The sequence below is a fragment of the Pseudophryne corroboree genome, chromosome 4 (genome assembly GCF_028390025.1).
Source record: "Pseudophryne corroboree isolate aPseCor3 chromosome 4, aPseCor3.hap2, whole genome shotgun sequence".
NCBI lineage: Eukaryota > Metazoa > Chordata > Amphibia > Anura > Myobatrachidae > Pseudophryne > Pseudophryne corroboree.
The window spans coordinates 468,290,510-468,312,298 of record NC_086447.1 but is presented as its reverse complement, the minus strand read 5'-3'; the positions used below and the strand labels follow the sequence as shown (position 1 = coordinate 468,312,298).

Sequence of the window (21,789 nt, the reverse complement as noted above, 5' to 3'; positions counted from 1 at the left end):
ACTTTAGTCCATAATCATAAAATTAACATGATACAAAACATCATAAGACCACAATTATTTGGACACACACCAAAATGCTGTTAGATGTTACAAGTTAAGGTGAGGAGGTTAACGGTGTGAGCTCTTGAAGGAATACTTAGAGAAAAGGGGTAAAATATGTCCAAAATAATGATGTATTGAAATCCACACAGAATGATTAGTGATGCAGATTTAATCTACTGGAGTCCAGTGTGTCACATATGGAATTAAATCCAAGAGTGTAGAATATAATAAATTCCACTAGAGATGTGATACAGACATGGGCCCTCATTCCGAGTTGATCGCTCGCAAGGCGAATGTAGCAGAGTTACACACGCTAAGCCGCCGCCTACTGGGAGTGAATCTTAGCTTCTTAAATGTGCGACCGATGTATGCGCAATATTGCGAGTACAAACGAGTTAGCAGTTTTTGAGTAGCTTCAGACTTACTCTGCCTGTGCGATCAGTTCAGTGCTTTTCGGTCCTGGCTGACGTCATAAACACACCCAGCGTTCGCCCAGGCACACCCACCGTTTCCCCGGCCACTCCTGCGTTTTCTCCGGAAACGGTAGCGTTTCCAGCCACACGCCCCTAAAACGCCGTGCATCCGCCCAGTAACACCCATTTCCTGTCAATCACAATGCGAACGTCGGAGCGATGAAAAAGCCGTGAGTAAACTTACTTTCTTCATAGTAAAGTTACTTGGCGCAGTCGCAGTGCGAACATTGCGCATGCGCACTAAGAGAATTCTCACTGCGATGCGATGAAAAACTCCGAGCGAACAACTCGGAATGAGGGCCATAGTCTGCTGGAGTTCCATGTGTGTCACAGAAATTTTTTTAAATCCAAAAAGTGAATATAATTCACATTTGAGACACTGGGAATATTGGCTGATTGCAACCCTGGGCTTAAAAAAATGGACCATGCGCCACCATTCAAATGCATAGAAGATCCATAATGGCTGGCAGCAACCAGGACCAAAGAATCTTACCGACAGGGGATTTCTCAGTGGTGCAGCTGAACTTTAGCGCAGGAAGGGTACATTTGTCGTTTGTTTTATATATATATATATATATATATATATATATATAAATTTGAGCAGATATAACAATGCAAAGTCAGATTCTGGATGTATATCACAGAATACTTGTACTAAATAGTCAGGTAGAAGTACACTTGTTCTTAACTAACACTGTCTAAAATGACATGTAGAATACTTAAGTGTCTGTAAATGCACAGCGCTGATGAGACAGGCGGATTTACAGAGGAGACAGTGCCCAGCAGTCCCGGAGATCAGCCCAGCTAGTAGTGAAGATGGCGCAAAAATCTCTGTCAGGGAGTGAGGGAGAGGAAAATGCAGCTCCAGGGCGGGAACACCAGCAGCAGATGGCGCTCGGAGCTGGGGGAGGGGCTACAGATCAGCGCCTTATCCCCTATGCTGGTCCTCACCATACTAATGTGGAGCCTATATAAAACGGATTTTAGTAAATCCGACCTGTGCTCCCTGCCCTAGTGGATATAGTGGGGTCCCTGTGCAGTACAGTGTCCACGCCAGCGGTGCGGTCCGTTCAGTGACCTGCTTTTCAGGCACCAACTTACAAACTGAGCTCCAGTGACTGGAGGCGGGTTTATAAAGAAGGCGCTGCAATGCATACTGGGAACAGTCAAAGCATTATTCTGTTGGTGCCTCGGATCAAGATCCAACTCTACAGCCCCAGGTGGGACCCGATGTATGCCCTGTGGAACCCAGTGTACCCCACTGCAGAAATATATATATATCTATATCTATCTATATCTATCTATCTCTATATATATATATATATATATATATATATATATATATATATATATATATATCTATATCAGACAAATATAGGCGGCACTCACAGGCTTGTAAAGTGATGAAGAACTTCACCCTCACGGGTGAAGTATTTACTGAAACATACAGGTGACGTTTCGGGGACGTATCCCCTTCCTCAGACAATCTGACAGTGCATAGTGACAAACATTTATACCATAAATTGGTGCCACTTACCCCCACACAAACAACTCTCAGCTGCGTGGACCATGGAGCTCCCTAGCTTCCCCTGTCCCTCACTTCCGGTATCGGCGTCACGGCCGGCCAGGAAGTGACGTCATCAGGCTTGCCAGTAACCATGGAGACGCACTGAGAGCTGTAAACACAAAACATATCGATCTCATAACACTTTAAAATCATGGTATTTGGTGAGCGCTGCAATCTGTTGTGCATTAATTTTGTCTACATACTTTAAAATCAAGCAACATCAAATGTGAACAAATCGGCACACATATACAAAAAGCGCTCAACACAAGCTGGAGTGTGCCAAAACAAATATACAAACAGTGTGCAAAATACAAAAACTCAATAAAATGTTAAAACCGGTCTGTGTGTTACACCCCATCTAAGAATCTGATACCAAGACCTAAGCTGGCTAATCTACCCAAAAGAGGCTATAAACGTTTATATAAAAAGCTGGCCAAGCACAGGTGGGTCTGACCGAGGGGAGGACCTAAGTACATACAAGAACTTGAAATTACACTAAGAAATCTAGCGTAACCACATAATTCATAAAAAATTAATTAGTCCCAAGGTGTCAGGTTCGGTTTTGCTTGTGTCCCCGGAGGGGGCGCTAGTGGGTCAGTGGAGGTATGATGGAAGAAGTGAGGCTGGATTAGGTTTCTGCGCATCAGCGCAATGGTGTTTTATTAACATAAAAGTTCACACAATAAGGCAGCAGAATAACGTGCAGGAATAAACAATAAAAAGTATGCAATGGAAATGGTGCAGCTTGGAAGCTGAGAGTCTATGGAGGAAATGGTAATGATGGATAAGTTCACTGGTGTGAGAACCAGAATGGTTTAAAACGTGGAGCCAGCAGAGATGGTAATAAATATGTAGCAAACCTGGTAGCAGATGCAGGAGACTCAGGTGGAAGTTCACAGAGCAGTTCGTTAAGCTCAGGCAGCTAGCAAGCTGCTTCACAGGTGAGGTGATGGAATGCACCTGGAGAGAGTCTCTACTGCAGAGGCTGAAGCACACTGCGGTTGTAGTTAGGTGTGGAGCCAAATACAGATGCAGGGGTTGCTGATGCTTGTAGTTCCACGGAGATGTAGGAAGGTAACCAGGAACACGGAGGAACAGGTAGGTAACCAGGAATACGGAGGATCCAGGAAGGTAACCAGGAACACGGAGGAATCCAGGCACATGGGTCGCAGGAGTGACACAAAGTTCAGGACAACCACAGGCTCACCCTGCAGCTCCTGATATACCCCCTGGTGTGCAGACATTGGTTGGAGTGGGAAAAGGAGGTGCGGCCAAGCTCCGGATTGGCCGCCGTACTCTGACCGATGGAGACTGTCATGGCGGCGCCCATGCCGCGGCCCGGCGGGAATGCGGCGTGCTCACACGCCCGCTGTTACAGGAGCGTTCCTAGGCCCAGGATGACGTCTGGCGGCAGAGGGGCGGACGACAGCAGAACGTAGGGACCCCGGACGGAGTCCGCACCGACGGACAGATGTGGCAGTGGTGAGTCGATTCCTGACAGTACCCCCTCCTTTATGGGTGGGCACTGAACACCCACGTGGCTTGGAAGGATGAGTTCTGTGGAAGACACGGACCAACCTTGGAGCATGGACATCTGACGAATTCACCCAACTTCTCTCCTCAGGACCAAAACCGGACCAGTCGATAAGGCCCCGCTGAGTTCGCACTTTGGGGCCGACTGGAAGAGCTCTTTGGAAGCGATTCAGGACTAACGGTCTGAGGAGAGAGACATGAAAGGCATTAGGGATTCGTAGAGAAGGTGGTAACTTGAGCTTGTAGGCCACAGGACTGATGACTCTTTCGATGGAAAAGGGACCGATGAAACGTGGTGCAAATTTCATCGACGGGACTCTAAGACGGATGTTCCGGGTGGAAAGCCAAACCTTGTCACCAGGTTTCAGGCTAGGAACTGCACGTCTTTTGCGGTCAGCAAAGAACTTATACCGGCTAGAAGCCTTCTTGAGAGAAGCATAAATCTTCCTCCAGGTTGAAGAGAACTGACTCAAGACAGCAGAGGCAGCAGGAACATCAATGTGAGGAAGTTCTTGAAAATCTGGAACACGGGGATGTTGTCCATATACAGCAAAGAACGGAGTTGTTTCTGTAGCAGTATGGTAGCGGAAATTGTGGGCAAATTCAGCCCATGGGAGCAGGTCCAACCAGTCATCTTGAGAAGACGAAACATAAAGTCTTAAAAAGGTTTCTAACTCTTGGTTTACCCTCTCCGTCTGCCCATTCGTCTGAGGGTGGTAGGCTGACGAAAACTTGAGGTTGACTTGCATGGCAGAACAAAGGGCTCTCCAAAATCTTGCCACAAACTGAACTCCACGGTCAGATATAATTTCAGTGGGTAGTCCATGTAAGCGGAAAATCTCCCGTAGGAAGATTTGGGCAAGCTTTGGTGCGGAAGGAAGACCCTGGAGTGGTACAAAATGGGCCATTTTGGTAAACCTGTCAACCACAACCCAGATGGTATTGAATCCTTGAGAAGAGGGAAGGTCAGAGATGAAATCCATGGACAAGTGTGACCAGGGACGGTTGGGAACAGATAATGGTTGTAACTGACCTGCTGGAGATTGTCGAGGAGTCTTGTGCTGCGCACACTTCGGGCAGGATGCCACAAAATCGTTGATGTCAACTTTCATCTTCGGCCACCAGTATGTCTCAGAGAGGAACTTGAAAGTTTTCAGGACACCAGGATGCCCAGTGAATTTGGACTGATGAGCCCAAGACAGCAACTTGGAACGGAGTTCTGGGGAAACAAAAGTCTTACCAGGAGGTGGAGCAGGAGAAACTTGAGACGCAGCAAATACCACTGGACTCAGGATGGAATGTGGAACCGAGTCGGAGGTCTCCTCTTCGGACTCCATAGATCGGGATAAAGCGTCTGCCTTGATATTCTGAGAACCTGGGTGGAAATGAAGCTTAAAGTTAAAACGAGAGAAGAACATAGCCCACCGGGACTGGCGAGGATTGAGGCACTGGGCTGCCTTCAAATAAAGCAGATTTTTATGATCTGTATAGATGTTGAACGGAAATTTGGCCCCTTCCAGGAGATACCTCCATTCCTCAAGGGCCAGCTTGATCGCTAGTAGTTCTTGATCTCCAATGGAATAATTAGCTTCTGCAGGGAGGAATTTACGAGAATAAAATCCACAAGGGTGAATCTTCCCATCAGTTCCCTTCTGGGAGAGAACAGCTCCAACTCCTACTGTGGAAGCATCCACCTCCAACTCGAATGGCTTGTTTACATCCGGTTGAGACAGAACTGGAGCAGACATAAAGGCCAGCTTGATCTTTTGAAATGCCGCTAAAGCTTCTTCTGACCAGTTGGAATGATCTGCCCCTTTCCGAGTTAAGTTGGTAATAGGAGCGATGAGAGTTGAAAATCCTCGGATAAACTTCCTATAATAATTGGCGAATCCCAGGAATCGCTGAATAGACTTAAGACTACTTGGAATGGACCAATTGGCAATGGCTTCCAACTTTGTCGGGTCCATCTGGAGATCCGATCCGGAAATTATATACCCCAGGAAGGGTATGGAGGGAACTTCGAAGGTACACTTGGATAATTTGCCGTAGAGACGATTCTCACGAAGACGTCGGAGGACCTCACCAACTTGCAGACGATGAGAAGAGAGATCTTGGGAGAAGATGAGGATATCATCCAGGTAAACTACGAGGTATTTGTACAGAACGTCACGGAAGATTTCGTTAACAAAGTGCTGGAACACTGCTGGGGCATTGCTCAACCCGAATGGCATTACCAGGTACTCGTAATGACCATCTCGAGTATTAAAAGCTGTCTTCCATTCGTCACCACTACGGATTCTGATGAGGTTGTAGGCACCGCGAAGATCTAACTTGGTGAAGATGCGGGCTCCCTTAACTCTATCAAACAATTCAGTGATGAGTGGTAATGGATAACTGTTTTTGATGGTAATGTCATTGAGACCCCGGTAGTCAATGCATGGACGTAATCCTCCATCCTTTTTTTTAACAAAGAAGAAGCCCGCACCAGCGGGTGAAGATGAGGGACGGATAAATCCTTTCTGTAAGTTCTCCCTGATGTAGTCGCTCATCGCCTCAGTTTCAGGAATGGATAATGGATAGGTACGCTCCCTTGGTGGTTTCTTGCCGGGAATGAGGTCAATGGGGCAATCCCACTCTCTATGGGGCGGCAGAACATCAGCGGCCTTTTCACTGAAGACGTCAGAGAAATCTTGGTAAGCCGCAGGAAGATTTGACTGGGTTTTGACTTCAGAAGACTTGATAGGACAAACTTGGGCTAAGCAGGACTGGCGACAATGTGAACCCCAGGAAGTGAGTTGTAACGTAGACCAATCAATCTGCGGATTATGTAGTTGGAGCCAGGGCATTCCCAACACGATCTCCTGGGTTGCCTGAGGAATAACTAAAAACTTTATTAATTCAGAATGCAGGAACCCGACTCCCAGAACCACTGGTCTGGTTTGGTGAGAGATATTCCCCTTGGAGATTCGGCTACCATCTACTGCAGTGATGTAGACTGGATATGAGAGTTCGCAAATAGGCAAACTAAACTTATCTACCGCAGCTTGAGTGATGAAGTTTCCTGCGGCTCCACAGTCCACTAACGCAGATGCAGACTGAAGACCATCTGTAGTCTCTAAAGTCACAGGAAGAATGAGGTCTTGGTTTGAAGGAGCTTGTCTAGAAGATCCCAACTTGACTCCTCCTTTACAAGTCAGGATCTGGCGTTTCTTGAACGCACTGTACAAGAATTGATCTGGTGACCTGCAGCCGCACAATAAAGACACAGTCTCTCACGGAGTCTTCTTGACCGCTCCTCAGGAGTTAAGCGGGACCTATTAACTTGCATAGGCTCATCAGAAGGTGGAGGCTGAAATTGTACAGAAGGTACCATTCTTGACTTCGCGGATGCGAGAGTCCAACTTGATGCATAGAGAAATCAGTTCAGGCAATTGCTCAGGGACATCGCGGGTTGCCAGTTCATTCTTGATCCGATCTGAAAGTCCATGCCAGAAGGCTGCTACCAGGGCTTGATTATTCCACTGAATCTCTGCGGCTAACGTCTGGAACTGGATGACATATTGTCCCATACTCCGGGTACCTTGACGAAGCTGAATAAGGTCTGCAGAGGCTGATGTTGCACGACCTGGCTCGTCAAAGATACGTCTGAAGGTTGACACGAATTCAGCGTAGTTGTTCATCAGAGGGTCAGCACGTTCCCACAGAGGAGACACCCAACTCAGGGCAGAACCAGAGAGCAGTGAGATAATGTAGGCAACCTTGGATCTTGACGTGGGGAAATTGTGTGATAATAATTCAAACTGGATTTCACATTGGTTAAGGAACCCGCGACATAGCTTCGGACTGCCATCATATTTGCTAGGCACAGGCAGGTGCAAGCGTGACACTGGAGCTGATGCAGCCGGCGTAGAAGAACTCACAGCACTTGCAGGTGCTGGGATAACTGGAACTGGAGTAACAAGTACACTAGGCAGGGTTTGCTGTAGTGTATCAATCCGGGAGGACATCCCTTGCAGAAACTGGAACATCTGCTGCTGCACAGCCTCTTGACCATCCAAGCGGGAGACCAGATTTTGTAAGGCCCCTGACCCCACACTCTGACCACCGTCCGAGTCCATCGGTCCTGAACTTACTGTCAGGTTCGGTTTTGCTCGTGTCCCCGGAGGGGGCGCTAGTGGGTCAGTGGAGGTATGATGGAAGAAGTGAGGAGGCTGGATTGGGTTTCTGCGCATCAGCGCAATGGTGTTTTATTAACATAAAAGTTCACACAATAAGGCAGCAGAATAACGTGCAGGAATAAACAATAAAAAGTATGCAATGGAAATGGTGCAGCTTGGAAGCTGAGAGTCTATGGAGGAAATGGTAATGATGGATAAGTTCACTGGTGTGAGAACCAGAATGGTTTAAAACGTGGAGCCAGCAGAGATGGTAATAAATATGTAGCAAACCTGGTAGCAGATGCAGGAGACTCAGGTGGAAGTTCACGGAGCAGTTCGTTAAGCTCAGGCAGCTAGCAAGCTGCTTCACAGGTGAGGTGATGGAATGCACCTGGAGAGAGTCTCTACTGCAGAGGCTGAAGCACACTGCAGTTGTAGTTAGGTGTGGAGCCAAATACAGATGCAGGGGTTGCTGATGCTTGTAGTTCCACGGAGATGTAGGAAGGTAACCAGGAACACGGAGGAACAGGTAGGTAACCAGGAACACGGAGGATCCAGGAAGGTAACCAGGAACACGGAGGAATCCAGGCACATGGGTCGCAGGAGTGACACAAAGTTCAGGACAACCACAGGCTCACCCTGCAGCTCCTGATATACCCCCTGGTGTGCAGACATTGGTTGGAGTGGGAAAAGGAGGTGCGGCCAAGCTCCGGATTGGCCGCTGTACTCTGACCGATGGAGACTGTCATGGCGGCGCCCATACCGCGGCCCGGCGGGAATACACGCCCGCTGTTACAGGAGCGTTCCTAGGCCCAGGATGACGTCTGGCGGCAGAGGGGCGGACGACAGCAGAACGTAGGGACCCCGGACGGAGTCCGCACCGACGGACAGATGTGGCAGTGGTGAGTCGATTCCTGACACAAGGACTCGTTTAACCCCCTAGGGGCTAAGCAATCAAGGCGAAAAATCCACTTTGATTTAAATTGAAGCAGCTTTTTACCCCTGTAACCACCACATATTGAGGCCGGTACATGGTCAATGGCCTTGTATCTGAGACTCGCTAGATTGTGTTTGCGTGTTACAAAGTGTCGTGCAACGGGTTGCTCACTAGTACCCAAACTCAGAGCTGCTCGAATAGCAGATCTGTGTTGAGTTAGTCTTACTTTGAATTAGCATTCGGTTTTGCCCACGTAATAGAGCCCACATGGGCAAACTATCACGTAGACCACAAACCTAGACGTGCATGTTAGTGGTCACCTGATCTTTAATCGTTGGCCAGTATGTGGATGTGGGAAGGTCTCACCAACCAGTAAAAAGGAACAAGTCGTGCATCCTAAGCATCTAAAGCAGCCATTTTTTCTGCTTAAGAAATGCTTAGATGCAATTTTGGAATCAAAACCCGTCACGTCGGTTTTGATTCCAAAACTGACGTGACGGGTTTTGAACCGACGTGACGGGTTTTGATTCCAAAATACTATTAATACTACTAATGTACTAATTAGCACGAACAGCTTGTAACGTAGAGTGGCAAGTTTAATCTTTCTATGTATAATGGAGAGAGATAAAAGCTCCTCATAAGTTCCTGGATTCCAAATCACTGTCCTTAGTATCTCTGTGCAGTATGTTCTATTAGGGTACTAATTAGCTGTTCGTGATAATTAGTTCTCTAATAGAAAATACTGTACAGAGATACTAAGGACGGTGATTTGGCATCCAGGAATTTAGGGAGGAGCTTTTATCTCTGTCCATTATACATAGAAATATTAAACTTGCCGCTGTATGTTACAAGCTGTTCGTACTAATTAGTACACTAATAGAGCATACTGTACAGAGATACTAAGGACAGTGATTTGTCATCCAGGAACTTAGGGGGAGCTTTAATCTCTCTCTGTTATACTTAGAAAGATTACAATGGAGAGAGATAAAAGCTCCTCCCTAAGTTCCTGGATGCCAAATCACTGTCCTTAGTATCTCTGTACAGTATGTTCTATTAGTGTACTAATTAGCACGAACAGCTTGTAACATACAGCACAGATTCTCTAACGCCAATGATCTACAGTACTTTGTTGCTTGAACAGTTAGTTGCGTCAGAATACACTAGTTTATATTTACTGGTATGTCTATAGGTGCTCATTACCGCTGTGTATTTTAGATAGCGAATGAGTCGCTCCTGCAGATATACCCCGATTTGTGTGGAACCTGTGTGCACCCTTCCTTTGAATGTTTTACCATGGATTACACAGAAAAAATAAAAATAATAGAGTGAATGTCACGGGAACACACACAAAAAAAAGATTTGCACTTTGGGAATTGAACCCGGGACTCTCAGCGTGGCAGACGGGAGCCTTCATCGCTAGCCCACAACACTGTATAGAAGATTCACAAGTTCATGTGTAAAAGTACTGCAAAGAGCGATTCCTTCCCATTGGTGTTCGTTTATGCCGTTAGAGGACTCGGACGCTCATTTCGTGCACTGTACATACTGTAAAGTCAATGAGCTACATCTTTCCTTTCACACATTAGTTGCGTCTGCATACACAAGTGTTTTAACACGTTCATTTGCGTCTGTATAAACTATACACACAGTGATTTGGCATCCAGGAACTTAGGGATGAGCTTTTATCTCTCCCCATTATACTTAATACTACGTGATTTGGACGCTCACATATCCCTAACATCAATAGACCATACTGTATCTATAACTTGTTCGTTTGCATCTGTATATGCTGTACTATTTTCATCAGTACTGTATATACTGTTATAGACTGTATGACATACTGTAGCATAATGTAGCGTAATGAGACGCACCAGTAAAGTAGTTCTTACTCTGTAGTTCAGTATTGTATTATAATGAAGACCACACGCTTGCGCATTGGTGATTTTAAAAAGCAACATCTGGTGGATGATCTTAGGTATTAGACTCAAAGGTAACACCAAACGCTCTGTGCACCTCCCTTCAACTAGGCGTGCCTCCTAGCGTCCAGCCATGCTGCGTATGCCTGATCGCGACTAACGCCTCAGTCAGCCAAGATAATGGAGGACCCATCTGTACTTCCACATTCCGATCTGGCTGCAGCATCAGGCTTATCTCCATTTTGCATTGCTGGACTGTCATTTCCAGTTCCAGGTCCTGCCTTTCGGCCTCTCCACAGCACCAAGGGTGTTTACCAAGGTGATGGCAGAAATGATGGTTCTCCTTCGCAAACAGGGTGTGAACATCATTCCATATCTGGACGATCTGCTGATAAAGGCATCGTCCAAGGAGAAGCTGCTGCAATCCATTGTTCTCACAACACTCCTCCTCAAGAGTCATGGTTGGATTCTGAACCTTCCAAAGTCACATTTGGAACCAACCCAGAGGTACTCCTTTCTGGGAATGATCCTGGATGCGGAAGTGCAAAAGGTGTTTTTTCCGCAGGAAAAGGTGTTGGTGATACAAGCTATGGTCCGGAATGTCCTGAAGCCAGCCCGGGTGTCGGTTCATCAATGCATTCGCCTATTGGGAAAGATGGTGGCCTCTTATGAGGCTCTCCAGACCAGGAGGTTCCACGCTCGGACCTTCCAACTGGATCTCCGGGACAAGTGGTCAGGATCTCATCTCCACATGCACCAGAGAATTTGTCTGTCGCCAAAGGTCAGGATTTCACTCCTCTGGTGGCTCCAATTGCCCCACCTTCTGAAGGGCCGCAGGTTCGGGATTCAGGACTGGGTGTTTCTGACCACGGATGCGAGTCTTCGGGGCTGGGGTGCAGTCATTCAAGGGGAAACCTTCCAAGGAAGGTGGCCAAGTCTGGAAGCCAGCCTACCGATCAACCTCCTAGAACTAAGAGCCGTCTACAATGGTTTTCTTCAGGCGGCTATCTTCTAAGAGATCGGGACATTCAAGTACAGTCGGAAAATGTAACGACGGTGGCTTACATAAACCGACAGGGCGGAACGAAGAGCAGAGCGGCAATGTCAGAGGTGACAAGAATCATCCTCTGGGCAGAAAGACACGCATTGGTGCTCTCAGCAAACTTAATTCCGGGAGTGGACAACTGGGAAGCAGACTTTCTCAGCAGACACGAACTCCATCCAGGGAAGTGGGGTCTCCATCTGGAGGTGTTAAAGGAAATAAAAGACCTTTGGAGGTTACCCCAAATAGATATGATGGCCTCTCGTCTCAACAAGAAGCTTCAACGCTATTGTTCCAGGTCGAGGGACCCACAAGCAGTGGCAGTGGATGCCCTGGTGTCTCCGTGGGTGTTCCAGTCGGTGTACGTGTTTCCACCACTTCCACACATTCCAAGAGTTCTAAAGCTTGTAAGGAGAACAAGAGTTCAAGCGATCGTCATTGCTCCAGACTGGCCAAGGCGGGCTTGGTACGCGGACCTTCTGAATCTCTTGCAGGAAGAGCCGAGGCCTCTTCCTCTTCGGCAGGACCTGCTGCAGCAGGGGCAGGGGCCGTTCGCCTATCAAGACTTACCGTGGCTACGTTTGATGGCATGGAAGTTGAGCGCCTGATACTTGCTCGGAAGGGCATTCCAAAGAAGGTCATTCCTACCATGATACAGGCTAGGAGAGGGGTAACGTCTAAGCATTACCATCGTATTTGGAAGAAATATGTCTCTTGGTGTGAGTCCAAGAAGTTTCCTACGGTGGAGTTTCAACTGGGACGTTTCCTCCTCTTCCTGCAAGCAGGTGTGGATATGGGCCTGAGGTTGGGATCTGTGAAGGTCCAGATTTCGGCCCTGTCCATTTTCTTCCAGAAACAATTGGCTGCCCTCCCTGAGGTTCAGACCTTTTTAAAGGGAGTTCTGTATATTCAACCTCCCTTTGTACCACCTACGGCGCCTTGGGATCTTAACGGGGTGTTGCAGTTCCTCCAATCGGACTGGTTCGAGCCTCTACAGGAGGTTGAGGTCAAATTTCTTACATGGAAGTCTGTCACGTTGTTGGCCTTAGCTTCTGCTAGACGTGTGTCAGAATTGGGGGCTTTGTCTTGTAAAAGCCCTTACTTGATCTTCCACAAAGATAGAGCTGAGCTCCGGACACATCAGCAGTTTCTTCCAAAAGTTGTGTCGGCATTTCATATCAACCAACCTATTGTGGTGCCAGTGGCTACTGACTCCTCAGTTTCGTCAAAGTCCTTGGATGTTGTAAGGTTTTGAGAATCTATGTGAAGAGGACTGCTCGTCACAGGAAATCAGACTCTTTGTCCTGTATGATCCCAAGAAAATTGGGTGTCCTGCTTTAAAGCAGACTATATATCGCTGGATTAGAGTCACTATCCAGCATGCTTATACTACGGCAGGACTGCCGTGTCCAAAATCTGTTAAGGCCCACTCTACTCATAAGGTGGGGTCTTCCTGGGCGGCTGCCCGGGGTGTCTCGGCGTTACAACTTTGCAGAGCGGCAACTTGGTATGGGTCGAACACGTTTGCTAAGTTCTACAAGTTCAATACTTTGGCCTCTGATGATCTGAAGTGCAGTCAATCAGTCCTGCAGGAGCCTCCGTGCTCTCCCTCCCATTCTGGGAGCTCTGGTACATCCCCATGGTACTAATGTGGACCCCACCATCCTCTAGGACGTAAGAGAAAATAGGATTTTGATTACCTATAGGGTAAATCCTTTTCTCGTAGTCCGTAGAGGATGCTGGGTGCCCGCCAAGCGCTCCGTTTACCTGCAACCATTATCTGGTTCTTTACAACTTTGTTTAGTTATGTACTGCATTGTTACTTGGTAAGTAATGTTTCAGCAGTTGCTGAGTATTTCAAGCTAGTTAGCTTGATGTGCCTTGTATGTGTGAGCTGGTATGAATCTCGCCACTATCTGTGTTAAATCCTTCTCTCGAAGCTGTCCGTCTCCTCGGGCACAGTCTCTAGACTAAGTCTGGTAGGAGGGGCATAGGGGGAGGAGCCAGGCCACACTCTCAAACTCTTAAAGTGCCAATGGCTCCTGGTAGACCCATCTATACCCCCAGCATCCTCTACGGACTACGAGAAAAGGATTTACCGGTAGGCAACCAAAATCCTATTTTTGCAGCACTTCGATCAGGTCAGAACTGCGTATGCACCGCACTGCGCAGGCGCGTCGCACAGGTACAAAGCAGATCACCGCTCAGCGATGGGTTTGTGCGAAGAATCCATTTGCACGGGTGATCACAAGGAGATTAACAGGAAGAAGCCGTTTGTGGGTGGTAACTGCCCATTTTCTGGGAGTGATTTGAAAAACGCAGGCATGTCCATGCTTTTGCGGGGAGGGTTCCTGATGTCAATTCCGGTCCCGGACAGGCTAAAGTTTTCGCAGCAGCTGAGTAAGTCCTGGGCTGTACAGAGAATGCACAAGATCTGTTTGTACATCTCTGCTACACATGCGTTCGCACACTTGCAAAGCGAAAATACACTCCCCTATGGGCGGTGACTATCTGTTAGCAGCAGTGCAAAAAAAAACCCTAGTGAGCGATCAGGTCTGATGTGCACTGCAGAGGGGGCAGATATAATGTGCAGAGAGAGTTAGATTTGGGTGGCGTGTGTTCAAACTGAAATCTAAATTGCAGTGTAAAAATAAAGCAGCCAGTATTTACCCTGCACAGAAACAAAATAACCCACCCAAATCTAACTATCTCTGCAAATGTTATATCTGCCACACCTGCAGTGCACATGGGGGGTCATTCTGACGCGATCGCATGCTGCACTTCCTCGCAGCTGTGCGATCAGGTCGGAACTGCGCATGCGCGGCAGCCGCATTGCGCAGGTGCGTCGTTGCCCAGTGACGCCGCAAACGAAGAAAGCAGTCACAGCGTTGACCGCAAGAAGATTGACAAGCAGAACCGGGCGGCAACTCACCGTTTTCGGAGGAGTGGTGAGTCCAACGCAGGCGTGTCCAGGCGTTTGGCGGGGATATCTGACATCAATTCCGGGACCTGCAGCGCTGGATCGATCGCACAGGGTAAGTAACCTGTAAGTAACCAGGGCTGCACAAGCGATCGCGGGATCGGTATGAAATACCTCCAATCAAAATGCCGACGGTCGAAATCCCGACACCAATTGACCGATGGTCAAAATCCCGACAAGGTCAAAATACCGATATGGACAAAATACCGACATTTAAAATAGCGACAAGGTCAAAATACAGACATGTAAAATGCCGACAGGTCAAAATACCAACATGCATTTTTGATGTTTTTTGTGTATGTCGACATAAGTCAACATGGACACCATATAAAGTGTACCGCGTCCCCTCACATGGCTTGCTGCGCTCGCCATACTTTGGGCATGGTGCCTCGCTGCGCTCGGCACACGGGGATGGTAAAGTATGAACAAGTCGATTTCAATGAAAAAAATCATGAAAAACTCATGTCGGTATTTTGACCTGTCGGCATTTTACATGTCGGTATTCTGACCTTGTCGGTATTTTAAATGTCGGTATTTTGTCCATGTCGGTATTTTGACCTTGTCGGGATTTTGACCATTGGTCAATTGGTGTCGGGATTTTGAACGTCGGGATTTTGATTGGAGGTAAACTGACTGCATCCCGCGATCGCAGCCCTGTTATGCAGAAATACACATAGGCGGCGTCTAGTTGATTGCATGGGCAGCAAAAGTTGCTACGTGTGATCAACTCGGAATGACCCCTATGGTTTTGCCCAACTGCTAACAAATTTGCTGCTGCGATCAACTCTGAGTTACCCATTGTATTCATGAACTGCTTGTGCTTCTCCACATTCAGTACTCTGAACCTGATTCAGGTTTGTTAGCAAAGCACAAAACCACACAAATGGGCAAAACGGGTGTAGTATGGTATGCCGGCGGCCGCGCTCCCGGCGATCAGCATATCGGCGCTGGGAGTCCAACCGCCGGCATACCGACAGCGTGGCAAGCGCAAATGAGCCCCTTGCGGGCTCGCTGCGGGCACGGTGGTGCGATACGTGCGCCACGCTATTTATTCTCCCTCCAGGGGGGTCGTGGACCCCACGAGGGAGAATATGTGTCGGTATGCCGGGTGTCGGGATTCCGGCACCGGTATAATACTGTGCGCCGGGATCCCGACATTCGGCAACCAGAAGACCACCCGGGCAACACTACTGCATTTTGAACTGCAGGTAGGGCAGATGTATTGTGTAAAGAGATTTAGATTTGGGTGGGTTATATTGTTCTGTGCTAGGTAATTACTGGCTGCTTTTTGCATGTAGTCATAAATCCCAGGCAGATTTATTTTTACCCTGCAATTTAGATCATTATACCACACACCGCAATATCTACAGATATATTGGTGCATCGTTGTGTGTCAGAGATGGATCCTGGTCAGCATAAGTATGGCCATCAAAGATTCAAAATCTTCAATAGTCTATGACCAATGTTGAATACTTTTGCCATTGATGGGGGAGAACCAGATGGTTTCCCACCATCGATGATGCACAAGCAGTAAATATATATATTTTTACAAAGCTTAGCTCTGCCCACAATACTTCCATAAAGCTCCGCCCCTGGCTCTCATTGCTCTACAGCTTACTGAATTGTAAAGCAGGGGTGACCATCGGTGGGTAAATACATCAATAGTTCTCTTGCAGATGTTTTCACATCATCGAGGTTACCCATCAATGGTACCATTAATGGTGACTATCAATGGGTAACCCACCTAGGCCAGCAGAGAGCTCTAACGCATGCCTGTGTGACTACTGTAGTCACACAGGCTTGCGTTAGAGCTCTCTGCTGGTCTAGGGATGGCCATTGGTGGGTTACCCATTAATGGTCACCATTAATGGTACCATTGATGGGTAACCTTGATGATGGGAAGAGCCTGTGGCATCTGTCTGCACCCATGGGTGCTCCGACTCCATCTGCTTCCTGACTGCCCAATCCTTATAGAGAAAAGGAGCCGGACGTGCCCTTCCACCTGGCTGCTGGTGGCCAAGGGGTAAATACACCTCTGTGTATCTCCATTGTTTATGGAACCACAAATCAGGTTTTGAATTATCTTTGCTACTCCATTAAGGTTTTGAGAATATTACTTGTGCAATATCATTGAATACTGTGTAAAATCAGCACCACTCTGCACCTCGTAGGAATTGTTAACCACTGTTACAGGTCGCGGTATCAACTCTCCGCTGATTCCCAATCAGGTTATAATAACAGACCAGTGTGACGGAGTGAATTGGGATCACGTTAATTCCAGCTAACAACAGGTAACATAATTCTGCTGACAAAAGAATTTAACCATACATGTCATATTATGTCTGGCATTGTGTGAGCAATTTAAGTGTCTGTGATAATCACAATTTAAGTGTTTAGTTACTGTATTAGCACTATTTGCAAGAATAGTGGTATTGAAGCAGCACATTCTATATAATTTGTTTTAAAACAGTGATGCGAATTCCAGAGCATTACCTATGCCAGAATAATATATAGCCAGGTGATTATAATATTAAGCTGTTGACTAAGATAATTAATTCATTTAAATTTTATATTTCAATTTATGTTAGAAAGATTTTCTCACACTGAATACTAGTCACCATAACGGGGGAGGCGTGTCAATATACATGACAGCTATGAATCAAATTTTCACCCCTTTATTTTAAAGAGTGTCATTAAAAGTTATGTTTTAAAGTACTAATCATGTCAATTCAAAATCAATTAATTTAAAACAGTGCTCCAAAAAAGGCAATCCCTGTTTTTTCCGGCAAACTGCCGGCTTTTGTGTATCTCCATTCCCCCAAGTAATCTCTCCTGTGCCACAAAAAAATAAACTTTATTGCAGCAGCCAAAAGGAGAACACCAGCGACGCAGGCAAAGGTTTATTGGGGCCCAGTACAAGTGTGCCCCCCTGTCGCCAGATGTGAATCTATGCGAGTGTGATAAAATTAGGACCTTAATTGCCTAAGTAAGCAGAGGCTGTGAGCCATGGTGCTATGGCTCACAGCCTCTGCTGTCCGGCTGCTGACCACTGCCTCTCCATTTCTGAAGATCCCCAGTCGCTGAGTGTAATACCAGGGACCTTTCTCGGGATTCAGCAGCTGTTGTTTTTGAATACCTGTGTTTTCCTTTCCACTGACGCAATGTTCACATCAGTCCCCAGGGGAAGGGAGGGGCATCTGCTAGTGTTCGCTGCCCCGGTGTTTCTGCCGGTGTTTTTGGATGTCTTTGTGTTTTCCCTTGTCGCAGCAAGTATGCTCACAGCAGGAACCAGGGACCATGAGCAAGAGGCAACCCAGAGGTGCAGCAAGCAGCCATAGCGCCCAGAGCTCTTGTGGCTGCGGCACCCCCCCTCCTCCAGTCAGGGCCGTCTTAACAGCAGTGTAGGCCCCTGGGCACAGCAATGCCCTGGGCCCCCTACCCATCCTCCAGCGGCAGCTTTGATGTCCCGTGGGCGGTAGGGGGTGTTCTATCTTCCGCTCAGCATGTAGGACCTGAAGCAGTAATTTCTGCTAATTACTCATTTACTGCACAGATGATGGGAGATGGGGCGGGAGGTAGAACACTAATCTGTAGAAGGGGCATTGGGCTGAATGAAGGGCCACGGTACATGACTTCCAGGGTGGTAGGGGTTGTTTAATATGCAGGGGAGGAGTGGATAGTGGAGTGGGCTTAATATTTATCATTTTACGGTGGGAGGGCAGCTTGCTTGACTGCAGATATCTCAAGATCCTGAAAATATATTTCTTAGATTTGAATGGGATAAAAAACTAGAGAGTCCCACCTTTCAGGAGGTACTGGGGACTTGGGGGTCAGAGTTCAGGTGCCAGAGCAATCTACCAACGAAAATCTAAAACTGCATATTAGACGTGTGGAGCTGGAGCAGGGACCAGATGCTGGAAGTCTGATATCTCTGGTTCCGGGCATATTAGAGACAAGCTGCCAGTGTCCACCAAAAGGGGAGAGTCACAGCATTTGGAGTATACCCTCATAGAAACTCTAAGTCAGACAGAACCGGAGATATCTGGCTGGGAAGAGCAATTAACAGGCTTGGATGGGGACCACTGCTTTCAAGTCAGATATCTCCAGTTCGCCAGGGCCGATTTAAAAAAATCTGGTACCCCTGGAAAGAGGGGACCCTCAGCTATCAGCCTAGGGCCCTTATACTCCTGGGGCCCTTGGGCAAGAGCCCATTGAGCCCATACGAAAAGACGGCCCTGCCCCCAGTGGCGCACGCAGTACCTGGAAACGCCCCCCTAATGAGCCATTTTCTATCTTTGAGACGGAGACAGCAGTGTCTCCGTCTCAGTAAGGGCTAAAACACACTACCCGGCTTTTGCCGGCCGGGAAAAAGCCGGACGGCTTTTGCCGGCCGGGAAAAAGCCGGACGGCTTTTGCCGGCCGGGAAAAAGCCGGACGGCTTTTTCCCGTGCCGGCATTGTAGTTAACAGTGTGAGGGGTAGGGTCCCTTCACACTGCACGGCCCCGGCCCGGCTGCCGGGTTGCAGCCGGAACTATCCACTGGAAGGTCCAGCTGCCGGTCCGGCGCCGGGCCGTCTTTGCAGCCAGTAAACCATGTGTGTGAAGGGGAGCTTTCACACACAACGGTTTTTTCCCAAGCCGTGTCTAATACTGCGCATGCGCACAGCATCACACACGGCTCAAAGCCGTCCTGTGTGACAGACTCTGCCGGTTTCTCCCGGATGGCAAAAAGCCGGACAAAGTTTGTCCGGCTTTTTGCCATCCGGGGAAAACCGGCTAGTGTGTTACAGCCCTTAAAGACGCGACCGCGTACGCGACAGCGGAGCTGCTGCAGCAGAGAGCTGTGTAGCTTTCTGTATAGAGTGTCCCAGGGGCGCATGCTCAGCCATAGCTTCTCACTCCATCCACACAGTGCCACCAGTCTGCTTCCGCCTCCCAGCCCCTGATGGACGGTACAGTACTGTATATTACAATATGTACTGTATACAGCATGTGAAGTTTGTGTGTGTGTGTGTGTGTGTGTGTGTATGTATGTATATATGTATGTATGTGTGGTTCTGTGTGTGCTTGTGTATGTATGTTTGCATGTATATATGTGTGTCTGTATGAATGAATGAATGTATGTTCTATCTATATATATATATATATATATATATATATAATATATATATATATAAACATGTGTTTGTGTGTGTATGTGTGTGTGTATATATATATATATATATATATATATGAAATGAAATAGAGGAGATGGCGCCAAGGGAGTTATATCAACGCCCTACCTAAAAACGGACCCTCACAGTACTCTCCGGATAAATTACGTCAGATAACAAATACTAACATAAAAATTTATTAAAACAACATATAAACCCGACACAAATGTTCATAAGTATACAGAGTTGATACATTTACATTTCTCGCACAATTTGAACAATCAGTTTGTAGTGATGAGGAAAAAGCGTAGATATATCACTACGATTTCCTCCTTCTCCTTATTGTAGATTCGGAGGTAACATCAGATAATAGATAGATAAATAACCCAACGCGTTTCGTCTTGTTCCAAGACTTCATCAGGGGTAAAATCTACAATTGTAGAATAATAAGTCAACAAATACATAGCAATAAGCATCTTACACTCACATATAACATGACATATTGGTATCAAAAGAACATGACATAGCAACATGAGGAGGAAAACAGAATAAATAACATGAAGAAAGAGGAAAAAAGAGAACCAAAAAGCACAGGTTATGAAAAACATACCTCTTCATTTCAGAACATATTGTCAGCACATAAAAGGTCATTCAAAGATGTATGAACAACGTTTCAATATTTCAATGGGACTTGATTGATACAGCGAGGACCATACCTAATTAAAAAAACGTTTAATAACCTTTATTAATTAAAGGACACTTTTTGTTCAATTAGGCAGAGATTGGGATTAATCCAAGGGAACGGCACATACCTCATATATCATCAGCTTGAGTCTGACATTCAGATATTCGAATATGGGGAAGATTCATATGTGTATAGAATCTAACTGGTTCGCAAGCATAAGGAACCTAATAAATTGATTAATTGGGTATTAATTATAAGAACACCTACGAGTTCATAAATAGACCCCTATCTTATTTTGACACCCATAATTATAAAAATTCTGGTATCATTAATGTCTGATCACTAATGAACAGATCTCATGACTAACCCGTGTTAGTCCAGTAAGAGAGCAAGTCTTTTACTATAAGAGATACATAGATGACTTGCTTCTGTTCTGGGAGGGCTCAATAGAGAATTTAGAGTCTTTTTTTGAATCACATAATGGATCAGACAGCTGTGTAAAATTCACTTTTGAACACAGCACAAGTTCTATCCACTTTTTGGATGTGTTAATTACACATCAGGAAGGCATCTTAAGAACCTCATTGTTTGTTAAGCCAACAGATAGGAATTCACTGTTGGCCCATGATAGCTTTCATCCGCTCCCATTAAGAAAGGGATTACCGTACTCACAATTTTTAAGAGTGCGGAGAATTACCTCAGACCCGGTAGAGACAGTAGCCACTATGGATTTAATGGTGGAGAAATTCATAGAAAGAGGCTACCCAAGAAAAGAACTTAACAAATTGAAACAGAAAGTGCTCAGCATTTCTAGGGACGAGGCCCTAAAGGGGAAATCGACAAATCCTTTGAACAAATTAACCAAGGACACTAAGGTCATCCCTTGGGTTAACAAGTACACAGTAAATACTAATTACACCACTAAAAAAAGCTAAAACATATTGGCCAATAGTATCTACAGATACTGAATTACCAGCTTTGAATAAAAGTCGATTGCTCCCGAGTTACACCAGAGGGCGAAATCTTGCTGACCAATTAGTCAAATTAGATGTGTTCCCACTAACTAAGACCCAACAGATGCATTTTCTGAGACCCAAATTAGGCTGTTACCGCTGCCTTGGGTGTTCAGCGTGTAACATACTGATGACGGGCCCTATATTTCATCATCCCTCTACGGGTAAGAAATTTAATATTTATCATCGCCTCACTTGCACAACCACACACGTTGTATATATGCTTAAATGCCCGTGTGGTTTGGCATATATCGGTAAAACGCAGAGGCAATTTCGGGACCGAATGGCCGG

At 46.6% G+C, this 21,789-nt stretch overlaps 1 long non-coding RNA gene across 2 annotated transcripts; it reads right to left on the bottom strand.

Moving 5' to 3' along the window:
- Window positions 1–19,981: 19,981 nt before the first annotated feature.
- On the bottom strand, window positions 19,982–20,836 carry LOC134911512 (uncharacterized). 2 transcript variants are annotated; one of them, XR_010176634.1, is made up of 3 exons: window positions 20,613–20,836; window positions 20,411–20,516; window positions 19,982–20,230 (listed from the first exon to the last, which is right to left on the bottom strand). It is a non-coding gene; the product is annotated as an uncharacterized LOC134911512 (long non-coding RNA). The 2 variants fall into 2 exon arrangements; XR_010176633.1 differs by having other exon boundaries at window positions 20,411–20,836.
- Window positions 20,837–21,789: the final 953 nt, after the last annotated feature.